Source organism: Camelus bactrianus, chromosome 28 (assembly GCF_048773025.1).
Source record: "Camelus bactrianus isolate YW-2024 breed Bactrian camel chromosome 28, ASM4877302v1, whole genome shotgun sequence".
Lineage (NCBI taxonomy): Eukaryota > Metazoa > Chordata > Mammalia > Artiodactyla > Camelidae > Camelus > Camelus bactrianus.
The window spans coordinates 16,990,410-17,007,671 of NC_133566.1; the positions used below are offsets into that span (position 1 = coordinate 16,990,410).

Genomic DNA, 17,262 nt, shown 5'->3' on the forward strand with positions numbered 1-17,262 from the left:
TGTCAGTGCAGGGCACGTGGAAATCAGTGGGATGACTGTGTCTCATGCTGGCTGTAGCATCACTCTGGTCACAGGGTGACGTGAAGGGGACCAAGTGCTCACAATGGCAGGTTAGGAAGAAGTCTCAGAGATGACCTCACCTCACCTCTCATCTGTCAGGTGGGAACACGGGGTTCCTGAGAGGCTCAAAGTCACACAGCCAAGCAGTGGGGAAGCTGGGTTTCCCACAGTCAGACCCAAATTCCAGATGGATTCAAGACTGAAAGTAAAAACGAAACTTTCCAACCATAAGAGAGATGCCGTCATGACCGTGTGGTGGGGAAGAAAGGACTTACAAGCAAGGCTCAAAAAGCACAAACCATGGGACCAAAGACTAGTGCCCTTGACTGTGTTAAAATGAAGAATTTCTCTCCATCTTAAAACGGAAAGGAAAAGCAAGATCTAAAGTCTGAGTTTTCTGGGTCCTGAATAATTCCTTCTAAAAGCAAAAGGGAGTGTCTGGTGGAAAAGAACCACAGGGTCCCCGAGGCAGGCAGGGCGCTAGGCTCCTTGCAAACATTCAACCATCACAACAGTCCTGTGATGCGTGAGTGTCCCTGTTACACGGAGGAGAGGGAGGCTGGTGAAGCCTGTTGCTTGTCACAGTCACATATGCGGTGAGTGACAGGGAGCACCTGTCACCAGCCTCTGTAAGCATCTCCTACAGATCCATCAGCCCCCTATCTCTCCCTCCAACCAGCGCAGAAGCCGGCGTGCCCTTTACAAAACGCGAGTCAGACTGTGTTACCTCATCAATCAGACCATTCAGGGTTGTCCTGATACCTGTCACGTAAAACCCAACCTCCAACCCGTTCTGGGGCCCTTGGCAACATGGTCCCTAACTTTCCTGCCTTTCTCCCCAGCTTCAGCTGTGCAGGCCTCCTCAGGGCCTTTGCACAAGCCGTTCCCTCACCAGAGACCCTCCTCTTGCTTCCCCACTTGGCCAACATGACTCACCCTTCAACACCGCCCCCTAGGAGAGCCTTCCCCTGACCTGGGCACCTGCTTTCCCAGCAATCACTGTCCATAATTTATTTGTTGACACTCTTTTTTGCCATAACAGACTGCTCCAGAAGGACAAAAAAACAGGCAGTTTTATTCTTGATTCTAGCTTTAGCTCCATCACAGTGCCTGGCACAGAATACACGTGTGATAAAAATGCATTGGCTGGGTGCCGGATCCATCCTGAAGTCCAAGCATGGTTCCTAACCAGCTGTGTGACCCCAGCAACTAACTTGCTTTCTGAGCCTCATGAAACCCCAGCAAACCTGTAGTGCCTTCCCGCTCTGACACACCCACCAGCTTCCCAAAGAGAAACAGCGCTACGGTGCGCCAGGCAATCATTTAAGCCTCGTCAACCCTGTGAAGTAGATTGTCACTCCCATCTGATGCTTGAGGAAATTAAGGCTCAGACAGGCTAATTGACTTGCCCAAGAGCACAGAGCCAGGAAGTGGCAGGGGCAGGGTGTCCGCAGGCGTCCACACTGTGGGGCAGCCCATGCAGGGTGGGATAAGATGGCCTAGGGAGCAAGTCCGAGCTGATGGCCCCTGCCCTGTCCTAACTGAGCTGGGAGCCTCATTAGGATGCACGGTCCCAGAGGAGAGCTGTTCCACTTAGAAGGTCCTCAAACAAAGCACTGGCTGCAACCAACAGGCGTTCACGGGCCCCGCTCCCACTCGTCCACACGTTAGTTTTGGTTCCATACCCAGATACCCTGCAGACACACGCTTCAAAGGGAAAGTGTGTGCCTGGTCAGGGTCCAAAGCCCTGTGGCCGGCCGTGTGAAGCTGGAGGCGGAAGTTTGGACGTTCATTCCCCAAGACTCTTCCTCGGCATTGATCTGTTTGCAGAAAGACTCCACGACCGTCCAGAAAGTTCATGAAGTTCACAGGAGCAGGGCGCAGTAGGTAATCCAGGGAAGGTGAGGCAGAACAGAGGTGGAAGGATGGCGTGGGAGGTCGGGTGCAGGAACAGCCAGGGTCTAGGTCCTGGGGGAGAGTCAAGCCGACCAGGGACTGCATGGAGGAAGAATCACATGTGCACACGTTAGGGGTGGGGCCGAGGGGCCGGCTCCGGCTTCCTGACTCCAAATCTCAGGCTCTTACCTGGGTCCCTGGCGTGTTCTAGATGGTGTCCGTGCCTCCCTACACAGACTCACCAGCCTGGGAGACAACTCAGATGGATTCCAATTAGAAGCAGAATTCTCTGCAACACATTATTTTTTAATCGTTTCCACGTTGTGCTGAACTGGAGGGGAGGGGACAGCGGGGCGTCCAGAACACGGCCATGTGACACTGCCATGTGACAGGCCAGGATGGGATGCGGCTTGGGTCAGTGAGGAAGGCAGGGAAGGGGCACAGTGGCCCACGTGGGTCCTTCCCAGGCTCCCAGGCTTGCCTGACCTTGGGGAAATGGCAGAGGGGGTAGTCACAGCAGGAGGGCTCCTTAAAAATGGGTTTTCTTGTGAAACAGATCACGCAGGCACATTAGGTAACATGTCTCACATACAGAAGAGCACAGGAAACGGAGCCGAGCAGTACAAAGAATAACCATAAAATCAACCCTGGAGCATCCACATCCAAGATTAAAAGAAATACAGCACTTCCTCCTTCCCTCCACCAGAGGCAACGACCCTCCTGGCTCTCACGTCAGCCCTCTCTTGCTTTCTTTGTAAGTTGTACGACTTACGCGTGGTCTCTAAGCAGCAGAGTGTTAAGGTTTGAGAAAGTTTTGAGAAAGGGAGCAGCAAGCATGAGCCCAGCTGTGTGAAGAAAGGGCACTCATGGCCCCTGCAGCCAGAAGCCCCAGGGGGAGGTCAGGTGAGGCAGAGCGTCGGCCTCAGCCTCCCTGATGACAACCCAATTACCTAGTGTCCCGGGAACGGGGCCAAGAGGCAGCCCGTTCTGCCAGGTCACCAACTCCAGCAGAGAAACCCGGACGACGAGGCCCCGGGGCTACAGGGAGGCAGCTCGTGGCCAGAGAAGCCCTCCTGCTTCCCATCTGGCCTCCTTTCCGCCCTCCTTGTCTAATGGGGAGGGGGGTCCCGGGCAGAGGTGATCCCACACGCAGACACACCCCCAGAGCACTTTGGTGGAGAAATGGGATGACTGAGAGCATCAGTCCCGCCAGGCTGGACTAGGAGAGCGAAGGGAGGAACTGAGGGCCACAAGGAGGAAAGCCAGGTCTCCCTGTATCCATCCACCCGGGTCTCCCTGTATCCATCCACCCTGGCCAGGGCGGGAGGGCTGTGATGCAGGGTGAAGCAGCCAGAGTAAGCTTCCCAGGGGTGGGGAACTAGATGTGTTAAGAACAAAGGTGGCTGCTCCAATGTTAAACTGGGAGTCCCTGGATGAATCCCTCCCGCCAATGTTTACCCAGCACCTTCTATGGGCCCAGCCACTCCCACCCACCACCACTCGGTCAAGTGGGCTACATACACAAATGCCTTTTGAGACGAGATTTTGTGCGACATCGGGGAGGGGCTGGGGCTCGTCTCTGGGTTTGAGGACTTGGGCATTCGGGGGCCATCACACGTGGATCTATCCAGCGGAAGCAGTAGCTTGGAGCCGGGCTGTAGAAAGCTCTGAGAGCCGGCAGCCATAAGGGGCAAATTTATCTAATCCACGCCCTGACACTTGGCTCCTTGCTCGCTCTGCCACCACCATCCCTCCGTTCTTGTCTCGTGTGTCTCTGCACGAGTTATTTTCCTAAGTGATCATTGCCAACTCGAGCGCAGGGACCGAGCTCTGTTTCTCTGTCTCCGCCCTATGGCTAGTACAAGTTTTGATCCCAGTCTGTAGGTTGGAAAGATCGTTTTGAAGAGACAGCCGTGATTTATCTCATTATGAGGCAGCTTTGCTTCAAGTGGGATATTAGCAAAGGGCCAGTCTCAGTTCTTTAGAGGAAGCGAGACGTTCTAAGAGCAAGAAGGCAGACAGCAGGCAGTCAACATCCTTCTCAGGGACAAGAAATGTTGGAGTGTGTATTGTTCCAGCTGTGCAGCCAATTAATCTCATCAGATGATCTCTATGCAAATATTTTAAAAGGAAGAAGACACATTTAATGAGTACCTACTGCATGTGTTATATCTTTGAATAAATGCATGGATTTGTTTTTTATTTAAATGCATCACTCAGGTCCTACAAGGTGTCCAGCCCCGGGAAATTTTGTGGTTGTAACTGAGCCCCGGGGAAGAGCTCCGAGTAACACAAAATTCACCTTCTGCTCATGTCCAGGCCCCTCCCTGTTGGGAGAGAAGGCTGGGGCCACTGTGGGCCAGTGCTAGCTGGTCTGGGCCACATACCCTCTCTGCTAACACTGAGGACTGAGCAGGGCCAGGCTCAGAGGGAAGGCCCTCCAGGCCCTTGCTGGGGTGGCTCCTCTTGGGGAACTGAAGCAGGGCATGAATATTCAGTGAAGGATGACCCTTTAGCACATGCAGAAAATGAAATTCCCCCAGCACACCCAAGGAGCAAACAAACAAACCCTCAAACAGAAGACAAACGATAAAAGCCACACGCCACGTGGAACATTGGCCTTTGCTTTCTCAGAAGGCCCTGAGCCCAAACCGTGTCATAATAAGATGAGTGACTCCCATGTCTCCCTCAAACGACAGAACTCACCAAACAGCAATGACAATGCACCCCCAGATTCATAAATGTCACGCAGTTGCCTGATCAATATTAAAGAAGCTGGAAATCCGCTTATGAGTTTGGAATCCTCCGCCTTGAATCAACAGGGGCAAGTGACGATGGTGGCGAGGGTCCTGTGGGCGAGAAGGGTTCTGACAGCCAGATGTGGCTTTTTGCAGGGACCCAGATGTCACCTCCAGGACTCGGGCACCCCTCTCAGGAAGAGCACCAGATAATGATATTAATAACTCCAACACATGGTGACGTTATTTAGATAATTAGGTGAAGTAAAAATTTCACCTATAATTCCTTCTTCAAATTCTTTTTGGACCCTGCACTCAAAAGAAAAAAAAAAAAAAAGGAGACATTTGTACCAATTGGAGTTTGGCCACTAAGGGAATTCACATTTCCCCGGGTGGAGGGAAAAAAAAAACCCAACAGATAAAAAAATTGCACTAAAAAGTGAAATTGGATTTTTTAAAAAAATCGATGAAGTAACCAGGCTATTAAAATGGAAAATAAGTCTGATGTCACTCTGAAAAATGAAAGGGTTGAGTCACCTGCAGAGCCACTTAATTAAGCACAGGAAGTAACAAGAGAGCTTGAGTGATTTCCCCCCCAGTTAATGTCAGTATTTCAAAATGAGCCAGGCTGAGGCCAAGAGCATTCCTTCTAATCAGAGAGTTAAATCGGTTCTTTCGCCCTCAGGACATCTTGATACATTTGAAGTTGATGAAGGGCAAAAAGGGATGTATTAAAAATTATCCGAACTGCACCCAAACAGGGGAAGAAGTGAGCTTTCTACATCAGGTCCCCAAGACAGGGAGGTGGAGGCCACAGAGTAGGCACTGGGACCCTTGGGGCAGGAAGGCACTCTGGGCAGGGGTTAGGGAGGCTGCACCCACCTTCACAAGGTCAGAGGAAGGTGATTGAAGGTCTCCCCAGGGCCCCTCAGATGGTAGCGGAGTGTTCACTTCTACCTGGAGCAGCTGAGGGGCTCCTGAGATCCCGGGTCCCAAACTTGAACCAAGGTCTGTCTTCTGAGACCCCACCCGCTCCTTCTCCAGTTGTCAAAGGCTTGTTTCCTTTTGGCTGCTGGGATGACCGCAGGTCACACCTAGAACTTTGGATGCTGTTCGGTTGTTTTACGTTCATTATTATCATTATTACTGAACTTTGCTGGTAGCATGAGAATGTGGAAACTTTGATCCTTAAATCTGACCAGGTTTGGGTATGATTAGAGCCTAGGCTTGTTTGGAAGAGCTCAGCACCAAAGCGGAACGTGGCTGCCCGCTGAGTGCAAAGATGAGGGTCCTGGACATGCAAGAAATGACCTCATTAACCAGAAGTGGGGAGTCAGCTGCCTTCGGTCAGTAACACGGTCTGTGCTTAGTACTAACAACTCAAAACTGGCAAACGCTTTCCCGATGTGAACCAGGGAGTTAAAAATGGAGAACGTTCCATTTGTCACCTCAGCCGACATCAGAAGTGATCGTCCCCACCTGCCGGTTTACTTCATCCTGAAATTGACAGCGCAGCACCGGGTTTCTACTTTAACTTTCTAAATGTTTCTCCATCTCCCCATCCCGCTCCAAGTAGGACTGCGCCACGAAAACACAGCGAGTAAATATTTGGTGTTCATCCTTTTTAATCAATTAGCCAGTTGAGAACCAGGGAAACCTAATCCTAATCTTTCGAGGATTGTCCTGAAGGCAACACATTTATCTGATGCCAGCCAGGCATTAGGTTATAATACCAGGAGCTTTGGGAAGAATAGGATAGAAGTAAGTTATTGTGGGCAGGGCGGAGTGTGAGTTAAGTATATCCCCAGTAATATTGATTATTCGCACTTTAAAAATGTTTCCTTTTTTTCTTTTCCATTATAGTTTATTACAAGATATTGAATATCTTTCCCTGTGTTATACAGTAGGACCTTGCTGTTTATCTATTATATATATAGTAGTTTCTACTTGCTAATCCTAAACTCCTAATTTAACCTTCTCTCCCTTCCCCTTTGGTAACCATAAGTTTGTTTTCTATGTCTATGTGTCTGTTTCTGTTTTGTAAATAAGTTCACTTGTGTCATTTTTTTAGATTCCACATATGAGTTATATCATATGATATTTGTGTTTCTCTATCTGACTTAGCATGACAATCTCTAGGTCCATCTATGTTGCTGTAAATGGCATTATTTTACTCTTTTTTCCAGCTGAGTAATATTCCATTGTGTGTGTGTGTGTGTGTGTGTGTGTGTGTGTGTGTTTGTGTGTGTACCACATCTTCTTTATCCAGTCATCTGTTGGTGGACAGTTAGGTTGCTTCCACATTTTGGCTGTTGTAAGTAGTGCTTCTATGAACATTGGGGTGCATGTATCTTTTCAAATTATACTTGGAAAATCTTTTCTAATTCGAACACCTGGGTTGGGCATGGGCGGTGGAAGGAGGTGGTATTGTTGTATCCAAAGGAAATAGAGCATGGCCTGGGGAGGTCCAGCATTGCAAGTTCATTTCCCCCTTTTGCTGTTTTCAGCTGTGTGACCCTGGCCTCCCCTTTCTGAGCCTCAATTTCCTTATTTGTTAATGAGACCAGTAACTGAAGCTTCTTTGTGAGTCTGATGAGATTCCTAGGATAGTCCTGGGAAGAATCCAGCATGGTCTCCAGGACAGGCTCCGTGCAGAACTCCTACTGAGATGGGCTGGGACCTGGGACCCTTTGCTGGACTGCTTGCACCTGAACAAATGTCTCCTCCAGCAATAGAATACAAAGAAACTATAAGGAGCTAAAAATAACTGCATGCATGAGCAGTTAGAGCAAATTATGGACAATAAGATACAAGGCCAAACCCCAGCTGCCACTTCTGAGGCTTGGGGAGCAAAAGCAGGGCACTGCACATGATCCCTGCACACAGCACCACCAAGGGGTGGGCAGACGACCTAAGCCACCCCCCGACCCAACCCATAGATCCACCTCTACTGTGGGCAAATGTGCTCCCCAACTCTAACCCCCCTCCAACTGGCGCTGAGTGCCCCTCTCTGCCAGCTGGGCCCTGACCCCTCTCTTGGCTTCCTGCCCCGCCTCTGACCTGGCACTAACACAGCAGTGCAGATTGCTGAGACCAGGAACAAGCCGCACTTGTCATTCATGCCAGGAGAGTCATTTCTATGTCCCACGGGTCAGCTGCACGAGCGAGAAGGGAGTGACAGCACCAACGTCCACAGTCTCTGCGCAGGGGGTCCCTCCAAGCCTCTGCCCTGGGGAGGCATCGCCCGGCCATTGACATGCCGGGAGCAATCTCCTTGGCCTTGGCCTTGGAGGGGCGGACCGGGGGCCGCTGCCACCAAGACTTTGAGAGTAAGGCAGCTGGGGCGTCATCTTTTGCTGGGAAAACAGAGGGAGCTTAGACTGTTCTGCCAAAGTTAAAAACCCACAGATTTTCCACCAGGCACCAGTTACTCCAGATGCACAAACACACCCTGAGATTCCTAGAGAGGAAATATTTATAAAGCCTCGTATGTGTCCTGACCCTTGATTCTCGGTCCAGTGGGATTTGGATGTTTATCTAGGAGGGGCGTGGTTTAATACATGTGTTGGGTTTTTGGCTGTCTCATGTCCAGTCTGGCTGCCTGTGGGCCCCCCAGTCTCCCGTGGGGGAACACTTCTGCCCCACTGGGTTTGGTACAGTAGGAGAATAACCGTAGGAGCTGCCCTCCACCCTGCACGTACAGGAAGCAGAATCCTTTCTCTCCCTGCCCTTGGCCACTCCCAGAGGAGCGTGTGACGTCACCTGGTCCTCACCCAGGGTCGAGCATCTGCTGAGTGAAGCAGGGACTGAGGATCACTGGGTCCAGCTGGGACCTGGATAGCAGCCTCTTCTATGAGGCAAGGGTCATACTTCCCACTTTCCAAGCCTTCTGGAGCAGCCTGGGAACCCCCTCCCAAATTCCCCAAGCCCCTTGTCACCTTCTGTTGCATTCTTTTGTCTGAGCTGGCTGGAGTCTCTTTCTAGCAATGACAGAATCCTAACAGACACCACCAGGGACAACGCCTAGCCCACAATGAGCAACCTGAAAACTCCGTGGGGTACCCGACAGCAGCCTGGGTGTACGTGCCATCAGGAAATGAGGTAGGACATTCTGGGCTGCAAACAGGCCAAGTGCATATCTTTCTGGAGACGGTAGTCATTGCTACTATCTGTAATTGATGTCTCTTTTGGGAAAGCCTCATGTGTGTTTGTTTCTTTCTTTCTTGCCAGTAAATTAATAAAATGTAGTTTCCTTTATTGTTGTGGTTGTTCCTCTAAAAGACTGAAAATGTTATCACAGGAGGACGTTCGCTACCTGGGAGACAGCTGATGCTCCAGGGCACACCAGTGGCCAGCAGCTCGGGAGATGCCTGAGATGCACTTCCCTATTCCATTTTGACCTCGGGACGTCTGCAGTCATATGGACCCCAGGGAGGCCTCCGTGGCTGTGACAAGAGCCACTCTCTGCTGAGAAAGGAAACTCTGGGACAAAGGCCACTGCAAAGGCCAGTGGTTCATCCCTCCTTGTTCTTGATGACCTGTGATAAGACACATTTCTCGAAACACTTCTTTATAAAAAAGTATACAACTCAGTGACGTTAAGTACATCCACAGTGTTATGCAACAGTCACCACTATCTATTTACAAAACTTTTTCATCCACCCAAACAGAAATTCTGTGCCCATTAACCCATAACTCCCCAGTCTCCCTTCCCCCAGCCCCTGGTAACCACCAATGCACTTTCTCTCACTATGAATTTTCCTGTTCTAGGTAGCTCTTCTAAGTGGAATCATATAATATTTGTCCCTTTGTGTCTGGCTCTCTTTAATTAGCACAGTGTTTTAAAGGTTCATTCGCGTTGCAGTATATATCAGCACTTCATCTTTTTTAAGGCTGAATAATACTCCATTGTAAGTATACAGCATATATGATTTATCTGGTCATTCGTTGATGTACATTTGGACTGTTTCTGCCTTTTAGCTATTGTCAATAATGCTGCAATGACCATGGACCTACAAGTACCTGCATAAGCCCCTGTTTTTAATTCTCTGGGTTATATACCTAGGAGTGGAAATGCTGAGTCATATGGTAATTCTATCTTTAGATTTGTGAGGAAACACCAGTTTCCCGGAGCAGCTGCATCATTTTACATTCCTATCAGCAACACAGAAGAGTTTTAATTACACCACATCTTCCCCATTTTTATTATTATTTTATTGTTATTGCCATCCTAGTGGGTCTGAAGTAGTGTGTCATTGTGGTTTTGATTTGCATTGTTTTTGATTGCATTCTTTTGATAACTAATGATGTTAACGTCTTTTCATATGCTTATTGGCCAACTGTGTATCTTCTTTGGAGAAATGTCTATTCAAGTCCTTTCCACATTTTTAAATTGTCTTTTTGTTGTTGAGCTGTAGGAGTAGTTTATATACTCTGGCTATCAAGTCCTTACCAGTTATACGATTTTCAAATATTTTCTCCCGTTCCGTAAATTGTCTTTTTACTTTCCTTATAATGCCCTTTGGTGCATAAAAGTATTTACTTTCAATGAAGTCTCGTTGAACTATTTTTTTCTTTTGTTACTTATGCCTTTGGTGTCAAATCTAAGAATCTACTGCCAAGTATGGCATCATGAAGATTCACTTCTATGTTTACTTCTAAGAGTCTTACGGTTTTAGTTTTTATATTAAAGTCATTGATTCAACTTGAGCTTGTTTTTTGTATGTGATATGAGATAAAGGTTCAACTTCTTTCCTGTACTTGTGGAAATCCAGTTGTCCTGGCACCGTTTGTTAAAGAGATTGTTCTTTCCCACTGAATGGACTTGACACTGTGGCCAAACATTCAGTTGGCCTTCGATGTGTGGGTTTATTTCTGAGCTCCCTATTCTATTCCTCTGATCTGTGTATCTGTTCTTATGCTAGTGTCACACTCTTCTGATTACTATAGCTTTGTAGTAAGTTTTAAAATCAGGAAGTGTACAGTCTCTGACTGTGTTTTTCTTTTTCAAGATTGTTTTGGACATTTTGGGCTCCTTGAGATTCCATGTGAATTTGAAAATAGGTTTTTTCCTTTCTGTGAAAAAGGCTGTTGAAACTTGGATAAGGATTGCATTGAATCTGTAGCTTGCTTTGGGTCACACTGACATCTTGACAGTATTAAGTCTGGCTACCCGTGAACACGGGATGTCTTCCCATTTATTTAGGTCTTCTTTCATTTCTTTCAGCAATCTCTAAACCTTTCTTTGTCTATATTTGTGTCTATTACCTCTCAGAATAATGAGAGCTGTATGTTTCCCTTACCCACTACACGAATTAGTGCTGGAGCCAATAGACGATGCTGTCTCTTTCCGTTTTTGCAGTTCCCCTTAATTTGAGGAGTTTCAATTTTGGTAAGCCCATCCCAGGATGTGTTAGTGAGAGCCTTTATGATTTCCTTGATATTACATACATGCTCTCTTGGCCACCATCTTCATGGATTAAAAATTCTCACTCTTTTTGACGTCTCCTCATCCAGACTTTGATCAGTTGCCCTTCTCCTGGTTCTGTTATATTTCTGATCCAATAAGCAAACTTAGATCCAACCAAGTTGTCTCTTCTGCTCAATCTGCTTTAACATTTGGGCAGGAGAGACTCACATGTCCACTGTACTGAAGAAGACAGCCACAATCCCTTATTCCATGAGCCCTCTTCAAAAATTGAATAAATTAAAAAATGACATGTAGACCATAAGTCCATGGCAAGAGATACAGAGACCCCATAGCCTTGACCCCTGGGGTGTCACAGGGTGGAGAGCCAGAGTATGAGTGTGGAAACCCAAGGAAGGGAAGAGGATTTCCAGTTGGGGGTTTAGGGGAGACCCCCATGGAGGAGGAATCATCCTAATTGGGGCATCAGGGGAGAGGGTGTGCTTGGACTCGGAATTAATTGAATGTCATCAGAAAGCAGAGTTGGATTTTCATGAACGGACTTCAGGAGGAGTGTGAAACTTCCCAAAACAAACGCTAAATTGTAGCCATATTAGGATTACATGCATTTCATGGGGGGGAAGAAATCCATGTCTTTCATTAGATTCTCAAAAAAGGAGGTCAAGCTCAAGAAAGATCCTTCCTAATGAGAGCCTGGTCAGAGGGCTCGCTTCATACTTGTTACCAGAGAGCGCAGTGTGGGCATGGGGAGTTATTTGATGTCTATGAGCCAGAGTTTCATGCATCCAGAGGCACCTAACCTAGATTCGAGGGAACTTCAGCATCCTAAAACTGTGTATTTGTTGGTTTTATTTGTGTGCGTTTTGGGGGAAATGGTCAGAGGTTATGACCCTAATAACCCAGCACTGGGGCACTGGGGGCTTTTAGACGTCAGATCCTCCTGGCGAGGAGACAGGAGGCTGGTGCCTGAGGCGTGAGAGGCGGAGATGGTGAAGGGCGAGCAGACCCGGGCAGGCCCGGGAGCCGGGCTTTAGCTGTCAGGGGGCCTGCTGAGGCTGTAGGCTGTGGAAGGACCAGGTGGAAAAGCCCAGAATTGGACAGAAGAAAAAGAATTCGAATTGGAGAGCTCTGGGGTCAGCTTTCAAAGCTCAGTACCAAGGCTTTCTTCTGACGGGCCTCGCCTGAACTCCAGCCTTGATGACAATTACCTGTCCCTGAGCCCTGGAGCCTCTTCCAGGGGTTCCCGAGAGCATCAGCCTCCCCCTTTCTGGGCTCTCCCTCCAGACCAGCGCCTCCTGGGAAAAGCTTTTGGGCCCATAGCAGATGCTCTGAGTGGGGGACCCTGCTCCCAAAGGTGAAGGCTCTCTCGTTCTCAGGTGACTCTGCAGAACCGGGCTGTTCTGTTGGTCACAAGGCTATCGTGCTGACACCCTCCTCCATGTGTGTATTTGAAAGATAAACGGTGCCAAACGTTCTCCCCTAACTATGGTCTTGACGACACACGGACAGAGTTCTCCGGAACTGGGGTCACCCTGATCTCCCAAACGCAAAAGCTCAAACCCTTGCTCCTCTCAGCTCTGCTTTCTGATGGGCCTGGGGTGATGGAGGCCCAGCCCACGGGCACCGTGTGCTGTTTCCAAAGCTGGTGGCAGGGCTGTCGGCAGAGCAGGGTCACAGGAAGACCTGACAGTGGGCACAAAACCCTCAGTTTGTTTCCTGGCTGAGACTTCCCTTTTTGCCGGGTCACAAGGGACCCTGCGCACGTGGCAGGAGGAACTGCAGGGGCCAGAGAAGACCCAAGTGTGGTGCAACCGAGGACTGGCCTGGAAGGCAGAGGAGGTGCCCGGACGGTGCAGGTGCCTGGCCCAGGGCTCAAGCATATGCAGCCTTTCTGGCCCAGCCTTGACCTCTGCCTGCCCAAAGAAACAATTGTTACTATTTTGACCAACTTGGTTGGCGAGGATGACAAGTCACTCCTGATCAGCAGCGTACCACCGAAATCCCCAAACTGCCATGGCCTGGTGCTTTCTCAAGGACGAGCCGCTCTCTTGTTTTTTCTGCTCCTTTTGGAGGGCGTCTGTTGGCTGCTGACTCACACTGCAGGTGACGTGCAGCCCAACCCCGCCGTGTGTGAGCAGCTTGGCCATTTGCAGCCTGTGGTTCCCCCGTGAGTCAGGACAATTGCGACATCCCTGAGCAGATGTTACGGAGGTGACGCAGTGGTCACAGGGCGTGTGCCAAGGATGTATGCTCCATCTCCGGAGAGAAGAATTCACACTCAAGTTTATTTTGAATCAGCTGAGTCACGGCTGCTTCAAGGACAAGGCTCAGCTGTTGACACCCATGGCGAACCCCAAACCTGGGGCCTTTTGTCTGGGGAAAACTCGGAAGTTTCTATAAAATGTGATTTCTAGTAGATCTTGAGCATTATCTTTTTCTGATGAAAACTTGCAATTTTCTATACAACTTTAAAAATTAAAATGGAGAAGAATTCATGTCTCACACATGCTAAAGTAATAAACAGTGGTTCATATATTTAGACATTCAAATCTACTTCCAAATTAGTTTGCTCTAAATTCGGTACAGATGGGCTGGGTAGGGGCTGCGTCCAGGAGGACAGGGAAGACCCAAGGTGAGAGATTTCACAGCTCACTCACAATGTGGTCAAGGTATCTATTTTCTCCCTGTCTACAAGGATGTTGGCATCTGCAGTTTGGTGGATGGTTTTGGTTGTTTGGTTTTTGGATGGAACCTCTTCCTGAAATCTCAAAGGGGTCAAATTGAGCATCTCTTAAGATGTTTCTCTATCCCCAGAAGCACTTTGCTGTTTTCAAGGGGTGGGGAACTCCGCAGCCATGCTGAGTCTTCTTGAGTCCTTGGGGAGCTGAGATGTGCCAGTGGGTGGAGAAGTTGGACCACAGAGAGTCCAGGCAGACCCCTCTCCATCCCTCTGTCCTCAGCCCTCCCAGCCAGGCGGGAGCCTCCTGTGGGAGTCTCACTGCAGCCCTCAGGCAAGGCCAGGCCATGGCCCCCTCCTCTCTGATTCTGCAGACAGATAAACCCTCACAGCTTCTGTCACCCAGTCACTTATTTAACCCTTTAGTCTGCTGGTATTTCTCTTCCCTTCTCCCCGAAAACTAGTGTGACTTTATCCCATGTGTGTGTGTGTGTGGGGGGGGGTGTTTAAGGGATGAGGAGATCGTGGGCCAGATCATCCATGGCTTCTACAGTCTCCCTCCACCCAGGTCTACCTCCCCAGGAAAACCCTGCCTGGACCCCTAAATTCAACACTGCCCCGATGCTCTGGTCTCCCCTCACTCTGCCAACACAGCATCTTAGCCTCAAACCTCCCTAGCCGCCAACAGCCCAGGCCTCCCACTTGGACAACTTCCCACGCCCCCCACCCTGCCCTTGCTGGTAAGGTTGTTTTCCCTGAGGCCCTGATACAATCACGGTAAGCCAGACAGCAGAGGCAGCAGGACAGCCCATCACAGCCTCGGCCTGGCCTCTGCGCTGACCCGTGTCTCGTGGGCCCTCTGCCCTGCCCTCCATCCTCCCAGCTTCCTGTTTCTTTCTGCCTCTCCTTCCCCAGCCCCTCCTCTCCCGCTTTCTTTCCTTCCTGTGTGCATCACTTATTCAGCCTCGACCTGCCCTGGACCCAGAGCCTGAAAAGACCCAGGAGCTGCATCCTCATAACTCAGGAGCTCCCCGGGGCTCCTTCCTTTCTCCCAGAGGCCCAGGGCTGCTTTCCTGGCTTTGGTGAATCGCTGACCACTGATTCTGACCTTTGCAATTGGCCTGCTTCAGCCAGCCCCGGCCAGGGAGCAAGCTCCCGCCCTCCTGGCTCCCCCCAAACTGTTGTCCCAAAGGATAGACAGGATGTAACAGAGGTACTTGGTCTTTGTCGTAGCCCTTGGCCTCCACCTCTAGTTCCCGGGTTGGGGGAACCTCAGCTCCTTGCCTTATTCTGAGGGACATCCTCTGATCCCTCCCGGAGCCCACAGCACCTCCTTCCTGGGAGCCCGCTGGACCATCATGGTGGCCTGGCTGCCCCTCCTCCTGTGTGCAAGACTGGAATTTCCAAAGCCCCTCAGACTTGAGTTAGAAGGTGGCCTCCTTCTCGACCACAGGATATTCCCCTGGGGTGTTTTGTCACATAAATTCTTCCAAGAATTTGTTGCCAGGGGGAAAAAAAAGTTCCCTTAAGAGTTGGTGTGTTTTCTTCTGTTAGACAATGAGGGCTGCATACCATTCCGTTTTCCTTTCTTTTTCCCTTTCCTTACCGGGAAGTTCGGAGCCGCTCTGGTGCCAATTACGGATGCAATCAACAGCCCCTCGCCGTTCCCTTCCTGCTGCCATTAGTCCAGTTTATTCTTGGGCCCCAACACATGCTCACCACGAGTCAGGTGCAAGCTCGGGGCTGTGGTAAGAAGGTCCCCGCCTCCCTGTGGTCTGGACACATGGCCCTGCCCTCGCCCCTCGCCCGGTCCTGGAGGCCCTCCCAGCGTTCACACCCACTTCAGATCCCCTCTTCAGATTGGACTGGGGGTCCTGCACTCCCCAGACTCTGGCCTTGGGGTCATGGCACCATCCAGAGCAATCTCGGGCCCTCCACTCCATGAAATGGGAGCTTTCCAAAGAAAGAGAAGGCAGGATGCTTCGTAGCCTGCAGAGAGAGGCTCCTGGTCTGTGGACCACGCTTCTCCCATCCGTCTCCATCAGCCCCCACTTGGCTCCCCATCTGGGGGAGCATGAGGGAGAAGGTGATCAAGAGGGAATTTTGGTCTCATAGGCGGGGGAAGGGAACCTTGGCAAGGGGAGAGGTCAGCAGCTCTTGGATCAAAGCCAGTGAGCACAGCTCCCCCCCCAACCCCGGAGGTGGGTCTTAACCCATCCTTGGGCAGGTCTTCCTCCCAGCAGGACCAGGTGGGGTTTGCAGTCAATGCTGACAGATTCCCCTCAGCAGACCCTGGAACCAACAATCTGGGGGAATTTCTACAACTTTCTTCTGTCTTCCCAGACTTCCAAACAGAACAATCAACAGGACAGAAACTTGCAGTCAGCAGGGAACTGTTTCTTTGGGTGGGGAAGCTCCGCCTTTCCCCAAGCCCCACTGCAAACCGAAGTCTCTGTTTCCCTTGGAGAGAATGGCTGTTTCCTGTCAGCTCTGATTATTTTCTTCAGCAGGACTTCGTGCAGTTACAGTGGAAGCTTCACCTCAAATGCTAACTTGTGTCTGGACATTAAAACCACTCTATCTTGGCTGATTCATAAGCACCCCCTCCCATCCCCCCAGGAAAAGAGAGATGTAAAAGTCATTTTAACATAAGTGTAAATATGGCCTTGGAGCTGCTAACGGAACCAGGAAAGTGTCACGAATAACGTGTGAAGTTTACAACGTAAGCCTGTGGCCTCCACCAGCTCCATCACACCTGAGATGGACAGACGAGGAAGCATTCGAGGTCTCCAGACATCACGCCGTCTCACTGGTTGGTTGGGTGAGAGTGTGAGTTGAGTAAAGAATCATCCTTTAATTCCCAGCTTGGCTTCGAACCCTCTCACGGGATGAAATCCTCCATTGTCTGCAGCCCTGAGCCTCCGCGTAGATCTGCTAGTCTGCCCGCTGTCAGCTCCACAGTGGGACGGGCGCGGGGTCTGGTCACCAAATGGGCCAGCGTCTGGAATGGCCTTATAAATAAACACAGGGGGCGAGGTTGGTACACACACGTTTGCTGAGCATGGGGTCTCTCCGCTGGGAGCTGATGGTGCGCCCCCCCTGAGCTCCCCCACCCCCAGCAAGGGCTGAGAGATCTGAAAGGTGCAAGAAGCAATCCAGCAGGAGGGTCCTGTGTGACATCACCCCACCCCGGGGAGCGCGCCAAGCGCAGGGGACGGGCTGAGAACTGGCTCTTGATCTGTGTTTGCTTGTCTGCCTTTCCAGGGATGCATCTGCCCCAAATCGGGAACAGAATTTCTCTTTTGCGACTGCCCTGCCACCCTTATTCCTTTGGCCCCTGCCTGGAATTCCTCTCAGAGTCTTGCAGAGGCCAGGCTGTGGCCCTTGCTCAGGCTGGGGTTCATTTCCTCTGCCTTGGTCTGTGTATTAGCCAGGGGTCTCCAGAGAAACAGAACCAAAAGGAC

At 50.2% G+C, this 17,262-nt stretch overlaps 1 protein-coding gene across 5 annotated transcripts in view; it reads right to left on the reverse strand.

Moving 5' to 3' along the window:
• Positions 1–1,115: 1,115 nt before the first annotated feature.
• The window catches only part of ANAPC1 (anaphase promoting complex subunit 1), a 394,152-nt gene continuing 378,005 nt past the window's right edge, over positions 1,116–17,262 (reverse strand). For all 5 annotated transcript variants that reach the window (XR_012502944.1, XR_012502949.1, XR_012502945.1 and 2 more), the window contains one exon: positions 1,116–16,809. The gene's annotated coding sequence lies outside the window, so the exon portion shown is untranslated. The remainder of the gene's footprint in view (positions 16,810–17,262) is intronic.